Source organism: Eriocheir sinensis, chromosome 17, assembly GCF_024679095.1.
Source record: "Eriocheir sinensis breed Jianghai 21 chromosome 17, ASM2467909v1, whole genome shotgun sequence".
NCBI lineage: Eukaryota > Metazoa > Arthropoda > Malacostraca > Decapoda > Varunidae > Eriocheir > Eriocheir sinensis.
Window position 1 is genome coordinate 17,312,901 of NC_066525.1, and position 9,529 is coordinate 17,322,429.

Consider the following 9,529-nt stretch of genomic DNA (forward strand, 5'->3'; position numbering starts at 1 on the left):
TCTCTCTCTCTCTCTCTCTCTCTCTCTCTCTCTCTCTCTCTTTTCTATCACTTGTTTTCTTATATTTTTTAGTATTTCTTTTGTTATGATTTCTATAATTGTCATAATAATAATCCTTTTTTTCATTAGTATCATTATTATTATTATTATTATTATTATTATTATTATTATTATTATTATTATTATTATTATTATTATTATTATTATTATTACCATTTATGGTGAAATCATCTGAATAATCAATTTTATGATTATCATTTTATTATAACTATCGGCATTTGGTATTTTTTATATTCTTTCTTTTTTTTCTTTTTTATCTCTGACTGTTACATTACTTTTACAGCGCCTCATAAAGGAGTGTGACGCGCCTCTGCACGTGGCGCTGTTATTGCCCCTGTCTCTCCTCTTTCTCTCCCTTTCTAGGATTTTTGTTGTTTAGTGTCCCTTCACACGCGTCCTTTATTGGGTGTTCTGGAACTCGTTTCTACCTGGTTGATACTGTTTATCTCTGTTACCTTACCATAACTGCGCTGAGAATGACGTCGTCTGTTACAGGAGAAATTATCAAAAGCGTACATAGGATATGTAGATGAAGAAGTGTGTGTGTGTGTGTATATATATATATATATATATATATATATATATATATATATATATATATATATATATATATATATATATATATATATATATATATATATATATATATATATATATATATATATATATATATATATATATATATATATATATATATATATATATATATATATATATATATATATATATATATATATATTATATCGAAAAATAGTGCAAAATATTCAAATAAATAAAACATTTCCCTGGAAAATATAATTCAGATGTCATGCGAGAGCTCATGAAGGTCATGTAATTTAATCAACTCGACAAAATAATCTTTTTGCTGCTGGAAGCAACACAAACAGTCCGGGTGTTGCAATATTAGAGCGCCGCGTCTCCCTGGAATATGCAGCAACACCTCCCCCACACCTGCCCTCGTCGGCCCTGCACCTGCTTCCTCCTCGCCTGCATATTTCTTTTATATCTATATTTTTGCCATAACTTGTCTGGTAACCATTACCCTGCCTTGCAGGTTTATGGATTTGTGGTCGGAGGAGCAACCCTCGTCTGGCTGCTACATGTAAACCCTTTATGTCTTGCTGCAACTGTCTGTGCTGAGCCAGTGTGTGTCGTGTTCCCTAAAAATATAATTGATTTTCGATTCCTGTATAACTATTGACACCGAATTGAGTGTAAAACAGGAAGGATAATCATACGTAAATTGAAAAGTTTAACTGTTTATTTTCTTACTCTTAACAGTATCCTTTATTGCCAGGTATATTCATAATAAATATACGACCAAGGACATAGGCATACTGTTATCTCGCACGGCAACAAAAAAAAGTACTTACCCAGCCCCGGTTGTGCTTTACCTGTGGACATGCGAAAGGTGGATAAGCCTATGGAAGAATGCTTGAATCGGATGAAACATATTGATAAATATTGGAATATAAAAAAATCGCTAGGTATCTAGGTAGATATATAGATAGACATGCATTAATACCTATATTGAGAAAAAGAGAATGGAGGAATACATTAGGGGGGGGTAGGGTCGAGAGAGAGAGAGAGAGAGAGAGAGAGAGAGAGAGAGAGAGCAACATAAAGAAAATATAAACGAACAAAAAGATGTTAAGTAGATAAATAGGAAAAATAACCAAAAACGTTAAAGGCACTGAGGGGTGAGGAGAGACACGGGGCAGGGCAGGGCTGGGCAGGGAAGGGAGAGCTGCCCTGATCATGTCTCCGCAGTTTGTGTCAGTCATCTGGAAGAGAAGAAGAAAACAAAATATTAGTAAGAGCAGTGAAATAAGGGGTTATATACATCATCGTCGTCAGTAACATCACCCTCCATCATGCCACTGTAGGACATGGGGTATTTCTTAAGCGTTTTCATTCGTGTCTGTCCTGTGTCGTAAGTTTCCAATTTCGATGTAAACATTCTGTAGATTTTTTTTCTCACTTCCTTGCATCATCTACTAAACAGACTCCCATTGGATTTTTTTTTTTGAGCCAATCATTCTTTTTTTCCATCTTTTGTCATGCCCAAAATGTCACCTGAGCATAGCCATTTCATAATATAAGTATCGTTGTTTGTTATTTTTATCGTTCTTTTCATTAGAGTATTACGGTAAGCATCACGACGCAGCTATATACACCAGCCCCAGCGCCAGCAAGGGCGATGTGTGTTTTTATCAGCCTTAATGGAAGACACCAAGGAAAGAGTTGCCCGTGTAACATTTTTTGTACAAACCGCTGCGCCCTCCTTGTAGCAATTATCATAATCTTCATCTTCATCATCATTAACGGAGACTCATTCACAAAACGGCCGTAAAAAAAGGGTTCAGCCTCCCTCGGCTTAAAATCTCCGCCTCTAAATTCTCGGGAAATGTTATAACTCGACTAAAATCATATATTTTCGAGATAACAGGAAATCATTAGATTATGCAAATGACCGGCAGTAGTTATCTTGGCTAGTCCCATTCCCTCCTCCTCCTCCTCCTCCTCCTTTTCCTCCTCCTCCGTTAGCGTTTCCTCCTCCGTCTCCTGCCTGAGCCCACTTTTATTTCCTCTTTTCGTTCTTTTTCTCTCCATTTCCTACCAAAGACACGGAAGCTCGAGGGAGAAAGTCTGGGAGGGAGCAAGGAGCAAAGAAGGGAGGGAGGGAGGGAGGGAGGGAGGGAGGGAGGGAGGGAGGGAGGGAGAGAGAGAAGGAGGGAGATGGAAGGAATATAAGATGAAGGTAGTGATGGAGGATGCTCAAGAGAGGAGGAAGGAAACTGAGGGAGAAAAAAGCGTGTGGAAAGAAAGGGAAAAAAATAGTAAGGAAAAAAATACTTAGAGAGAGAGAGAGAGAGAGAGAGAGAGAGAGGCAGGAAACTCTAGCTTTAATTTCCTTGATCACTCTAAAATTAGCGACCATTCGGATTCGGTGAAGTTTTATGGACACTGAAAATTTGGCCTCAGTTTTTTTTGTCTCTGAAGAAATGAAATAAATAACGGCGCTGTCATAAAACCTGAAGATACAAGAAAAAACTCAGAAGAAAAACTAATGGAGTGAAGTCGTGAGTGTGTATCGTTTATGTAGGTTTATATACATGGAAAAAAGGCTTATGTATTGTTGAATGTTCTTAAAAGTGTTAATAATGGGCCTAATGCGTTAATTTGATATGGAGAACAGAAGTGTGTGAATAAATAGCAGCACAGGATATCGTCTCACGCCACCATGAAAATTACCATGAAGTATTTTTTTTCCCTCACACTCTTTGCTCCCTCCACAAACAGTAGCTATTGTTCTCTTCGTATCTTCTCTCCAAAGGTACAGTTTCATGGACGATAGATTTTTTTTTTACACTTTCTTTATTGCTCACTTTTTTTTCTCGACTGGGTGATTTTTTTTATTTTTATACATGTACAGGTGAAGAGTTAATTAGTTTCTCTTCATCTGTTTACCTGCGACGTCACTTTAGCGAGAGGGAGAAAAAAAGGTATTTGTCCATGAATGAGAAGGGAAGGAAACTGCACAAAGGCACGGCACACATTTGAATGAGGAGAGAGAAGAGGAGAGGAAGTGGCGGCGACAGAGGAAGAGGAGGAGGGAGAGAAGGAGAAGAAGGAGGGAAAGGAAACATGGAAGCGTGAAGAACAGGCAACAGAGAGCCTGCCCGTTGTGATAATTGCATTTGCTCGTATTTTGTTATGATGTAAAAGGGTACTATATGTGATCTTACGTCCTTATGTAACTTCCCTCTCTCCTCTACCTCCTCCTTCTCCGCCTCCTTTTCCTTTTCCTCCTCATCGTCATCGTCCTCCTCCTCCTCCTCCTCCGCCTCCTTTTCCTTCTCTTCCTCTTCCTCCTCGTCCTCCTTCTCCTCCTCCTTTTCCTTCTCATCTTCATCGTCCTCCTCCTCCTCCTCCTCCGCCTCTTTCTCCTTCTACTCCTCGTCCTCCTCGTCCTCGTTTTCCTTCTTTTTCCTCCTCCTCCTCCTCCTCCTCCTCCTCCTCCTCCTCCGCCTCTTTTTCCTTCTCTTACTCGTCCTCATCGTCCTCGTTTTCCTTCTTCTTTTCATTCTCCTCCTCGTTCTCATCATCCTCGTTCTTCTTCTATATCTCCTTATCCCCTCTTCTACATTTTTTTCCTCCTCTTCCCCCTCTTTTTTCCTACTCATTTTTTTCTCCTTGTCCTTCTCCTCCTCCTCCACCACCTACAGTAAACTCTGTCACCTGAGGCGTGGCCGCAGTACCACCCCGCCAAGAATACTAATTCCACGTAATCAAGGGAACGCGCTGCTCCTTTCATTACCTTTTGGACACGGCCATAACTTTCTTCAGATTTGTTTTAAAGTTTAGCGCCTCTGTATTATCACATTTGAGTACCTCGAGTTGGACTTTCACCCTGTACTCACTGTTTTTATATGATTATTTTAACTATTTTCAACATTTCCATGCGTTTTTTAATTTCTTGGTATTCCTGACTACTTCTGTTGATAATGTCTACTCGCAAGCACTAGCAGCACACACGGAAGATCTCAGCCACTCTCTATTTTTTTTTCCTACGTATGTCAAATCTTCTGCCTCCTTGTTCTTTTGTATCCCTTAGCTTTCATACATGTTCCCCCTACATGATTACCCCCTTCCATGTGCAGTCCTCATTTCCCCTCCTCCCCTCTCCCATGAATTCATATCCTACTAGATAAACAGTAAATATATAACCCAAAATCCAGTTATCGTATACATCCAATTTGTGTAAGAGATAAGGACTGAAAGCAATATACCCAGTGATTGAGAGGAGTATATACAGCGGAAAGGAAAAAATAGAGTATAGAAGAATAAAAACGCATTAGAAAAAAGTTACGAGCTGAAAGAGAAAGAATAATGGCAGATGAGGGCAAGGCATAAACAGAGGAAAGAGAAAAAAGGTGAAGGAAAGAAGGGAAGGCAGAAGGAAGGAGAAAAGAAGAAAGAAGAAAGAAAAAGGAGGAAAGGGAACTATAGACAGAGGAAGAGAAACGAAAAAAAAAATGAAGACTAGCAAGTGAATGGAAAGCGGAGAATGAAGGACGAAACGGAACTAAATATAAGAGGAGAAGAAGGAACGGAGGAGAATGAAAGGGAGGAGGAGGGATGAGAGAGAAAGAGGAGGGGAGGGCCTGGCAAGGGGACGCTAAAGGGCTGAAGGGAAGGACATATCTCTTCCCCCGTAACAAACTGCCGCCAAGAAAATGGATTTCCTGTAATAAAATAAAATAATTATAGAGTTTCGGAAACTTTCTTATCTCGCCAACCAATCACTGCTGTTATCTCAGACCCTGCTATCCCCCTCTCCTTCCCCTCACCCTCCCCTCATCTCCCAACCTTCACTCCCTCACACGTCCACCTCACCCCCCTCGCCCCCTCCCCTCGTCCGTTTCCCTGTCTCCCCTTTAATGGACTCGGCATAAGAATATCACAGTCATTTTTCATTCAAGCAAGGACCCCCGCGACTTTTACCCCGTTTTCTTTTCTTCCGAGGCAGGGAGGAGAGGCTGGGACGCTGGGTGGCTTCGGAGCAGTAGGAGCAGCACGTAGTATTGGTAGTTGGGATGGAGTAAAGAGGGTCGTTAGATTAGAGTTTGGATAGGGGCAGGTACTGAAGAGGTTTGCTTGTTCAAGGTATGTGTGAAAGGAGAGGGGGGGGGGGCGTGAGTGTGTGTGTGGGAGGAGGGGAAAGAGTTAGAGAGGAGAGGGTGGAATGGAGAGCAGTGAGAATGAGGAATGAGGGTAAGAATGAGGTTTATGTATGTAGGTGGTGTGGCTGACTGAAAGAAATGGTACGGGAAAAGGAGGAGGAGGACGAGGAGGAGAAAAGGTATTTATGTGGTACGAAATTTTGTTCATATACTCTTTAATGTCTTTATTTGCTAAGAGAGAAAAAAAACAACAGAAAAAGACCGATATATGGTAATGACGACGAGGAAAAATATACGAGAATGAAGAAGGAAAAATGATACGGGGAGGGTAATACGTAGAAGGAGGAAGGTGAGTAGAGATAAATGGAAAGGAGGGGAAAGGGGAGATAAAGATTAACATGGAAAGACAGAGATATACAGGAAGGAAACCGTGAGATAGACAGACAGACAGACAGACAGACAGACAGAGAAAGAGAAAGGAAACGAGATGGAGGGGAGGAAGACGGGGAAGGTGGGGGGAGAGCATTAAAGAAGGGGAGGAGAAGGGGGGCTGCGACGGAAGAATGGCAGGAACGGGATGGAGGAGGAAGGGAGAGGAGGGGGCGGAAGGAAAGGTGTGGTAGAGAGAAGGAGGAGGAAGAGGAGGGGGAGAGGGCGGAGGAAGAGGAGGAGGAGGAAGACATTGACAGGCAATTTAACTTCCAAATCGTCCCACATTCGCTTCTAACTGGGGATAACACAGACAATCACGGTTATTTGCATTTAGAAATGACGTCGACTTTCTCCTATTATTTCTTTTCTCTTCCATTCTTTCCTCGCCTCCCTCCCTCCCTCCCTCCCTCACTCACTTGCATCCTCCCTCCCCACCCTCCCCAACGTCCCCGCTTCCTCCTCTTGCTCTCCCTCTTTCTTGCTTCCCTTTTCCCTTCTCCCTCTCTAACCCCCTATTTCCCTTCCCCCTTCCCGCCCGCCCCCTTCATTTTCCCCTTGTCATCCCTCCCATCCCCTTTCCTTAACCCCCACTTTTCCATTTCCATCCCACGCGTCCTCTTTTCCTTCCTTCCCTCTTCTTTCCCTCCTTTCTTCCATTCTTTTACTCACTACATATATTTATACATTCACCTCTTCCTTTCACCCTCGATTCATTCATCCCTCTATTCATTTTTTCACCCATCCATTCATTCACTATCCATTCCTTCATCGCTTCCTTACTCTCACTTTCTGTCTTTATCTCCCCCTTTTCTTTTCCCTCTCCCACCCTTTCTCTCCCTCATGCTCACATACGCCGGATAATCGTTTGTGTTGCCTTCTGAGGGAGAAACTGAGGGAGGGAGAGAGAGAGAGAGAGAGAGAGGGAGAGAGGGAAGGGAGGGAAAGGGGAGGCGGGTAAGTAGAAATGGAGGAAGATTTGTTGTTATTTCAAGAAAGCTCCATTAATCGTGTGTGGCCGGGTGACTTTATTTGCTTTATTTATGAGCTTTATTCAGGGAGGGCAGAGAGGCGAGGAGGGAAGGAGGAAGAAGGAAAGAAGGAAGATGGAGGGAGAACCATGTCTAAGGAAGAGGGAGAGGGAAAACAGCAAGAGCAACAGAAAAACGACAGTCAGACGAAAGGGAAACAATACATAGAAGACGAATCGAAGAAAGAAAATGAGAATAAAGAATGATAAAGAAAGGAAGACGGAAGGGAATTAAGAAACCAGATGATTATTATATAGAAAGTAGAGAGGGAAAAGGTGATGGAACTAAAGGAGACATGAAGGGGAATGAAAGCACAAAACATGAGAGAGAAAAAAAAGTAAAAAGGAAAAGATGGTGAGAATTGGCTGCAGAGGAGAGGAAGTAGGAAGTAGGAGATGGGGCTAAAGTAGAGGGAGAGAATATTAAGGAGAGTATAAAGAGGAAAAGTGGAAAATGGCGGGAAGGTAAGGAAAATGAATCAAAAACAGGCGGAAAAGAGAAAATGGCGGGGTGAAACAATGGGGAAAATAGGGCTGCAGGAATATAAACATTAGAGAACCAAAGTCATGATGTTGGTTGTCAGATTAATGGAAAATATAATCACAAAGAACAACATATGGCTGCTTAGACATAGGGCAAAATTTATGTTTAGTTAAGAATGTAATAAAAAGGTAAAATGAAACCGGACTTTTATTTTTCTAATGTATTAAAGAAATATGGGAAAATATAAAATAAAGTATTATATTTTATGAGGCGATGTAATGAATCTAAACAAGCTATTAAAAAGTGAAATAATATTCATAAACTGCAAGAATAGTCGTGGGAGTTATTGTTACTGCCAGCAAGAATTATACACACACAAAACACACACACACACACACACACACACACACACACACACACACACACACACACACACACACACACACACACACACACACACACACACACTCAGTGGTATGGCAATATTTTACACCCAATTAACAAATGACACAGATAAGCTCCTTATTTATATGTTTTCTCCTCCCTTTCAGGTGCGTGCGTGTGTAAGGAATCAAGTAGCGTCCTGGCTTCTCCCTAACGCGGCCAGGTGGGTTGAGGCGCGGCAGCTTTGGTTAATGGCCGTGTAGATCAAATGGATTAGATTACCCATTGAAGCGAGGAGCCTGTGTACAGACCCCCCACAAGGTGTCCTTGCGCTCCTCCACGTCGAGGGAATTGGCGTGTAACGACGAATCTTGAATAGAGTTTAAATATTGTGAAACTGAGTATTGCAAAAAGACGTAAAGGGCGGATTTATTTTGTAGTTTGCTTGATTAAAGAGTTAAACTTGCTCAGTTTTCATGCTGAAACAAGATTATAAGCAAAACACTGAATATGAAGAAACAGTAACGCTCATTAAGCTTTACAATGTTTATTGTTACGCAATGCAAAAGGTAAAAATGAAATGCCAATATATATATATATATATATATATATATATATATATATATATATATATATATATATATATATATATATATATATATATATATATATATATATATATATATATATATATATATATATATATATATATATATATATATATATATATATATATATATATATATATATATATATATATATATATATATATATATATATATATATATATATATATATATATATATATATATATATATATATATATATATATATATATATATATATATATATATATATATATATATATATATATATATATATATATATATATATATATATATATATATATATATATATACATACATATATATTTCCTTAAGAATGTGAGTTTAATACAGATTAGCCGCGTTTGAAACAGTATTGTTTCAGATACTTGTTAGAAATGGCACGGTAAGACATAAGGAGTATGTACAGTATGCCAGCCTGTCTAACTTAACTCCTAGAAGACTTTTCACGTTTCACTTTTTCACTTGATCACTGCGTGGCCCTTGGCCTTTGGTGCTGCAAATTTCTGGTTGGTTTTATGATTAGTTAGTTAATGGGGAAAGGTAGTGCCGTGTCACTCGCTCGCTCGCTGTTGGATGCACTTTATCCCACAAAAGTGTTACGTAAAATGTGGATGATCAAGAGTGAAGATATGAAGAGGATGGAGTGACTGCACATGATGTCACAGGTAAGAATTTTGCAATCAGTTACTTCATTATCATCCACAGAGGTAAATCGTTGGTAAAAATATTTACTTGCAGTTTCCTATTTTTATTTTGTTTCACACACACACAAAAACGTGATAAATAGTTGTTCATTTATATGGGGTAAATAGATAGGATTCATTTT

General features: G+C 39.7%; 1 long non-coding RNA gene across 2 annotated transcripts in view; it reads right to left on the minus strand.

Annotated features, from left to right (window-relative positions):
- Positions 1 to 1,307: 1,307 nt before the first annotated feature.
- LOC127000040 (uncharacterized) overlaps positions 1,308 to 9,529 on the minus strand; it is a 96,945-nt gene continuing 88,723 nt past the window's right edge. The window contains exons 5-6 of one of the 2 annotated variants that reach the window (XR_007753754.1): positions 1,737 to 1,844; positions 1,308 to 1,454 (exon numbers count right to left, since the gene is read on the minus strand). This is a non-coding gene — a long non-coding RNA (uncharacterized LOC127000040). Of the gene's footprint in view, positions 1,845 to 9,529 lie in introns of both variants that reach the window. The other variant, XR_007753753.1, reaches the window with a different exon arrangement.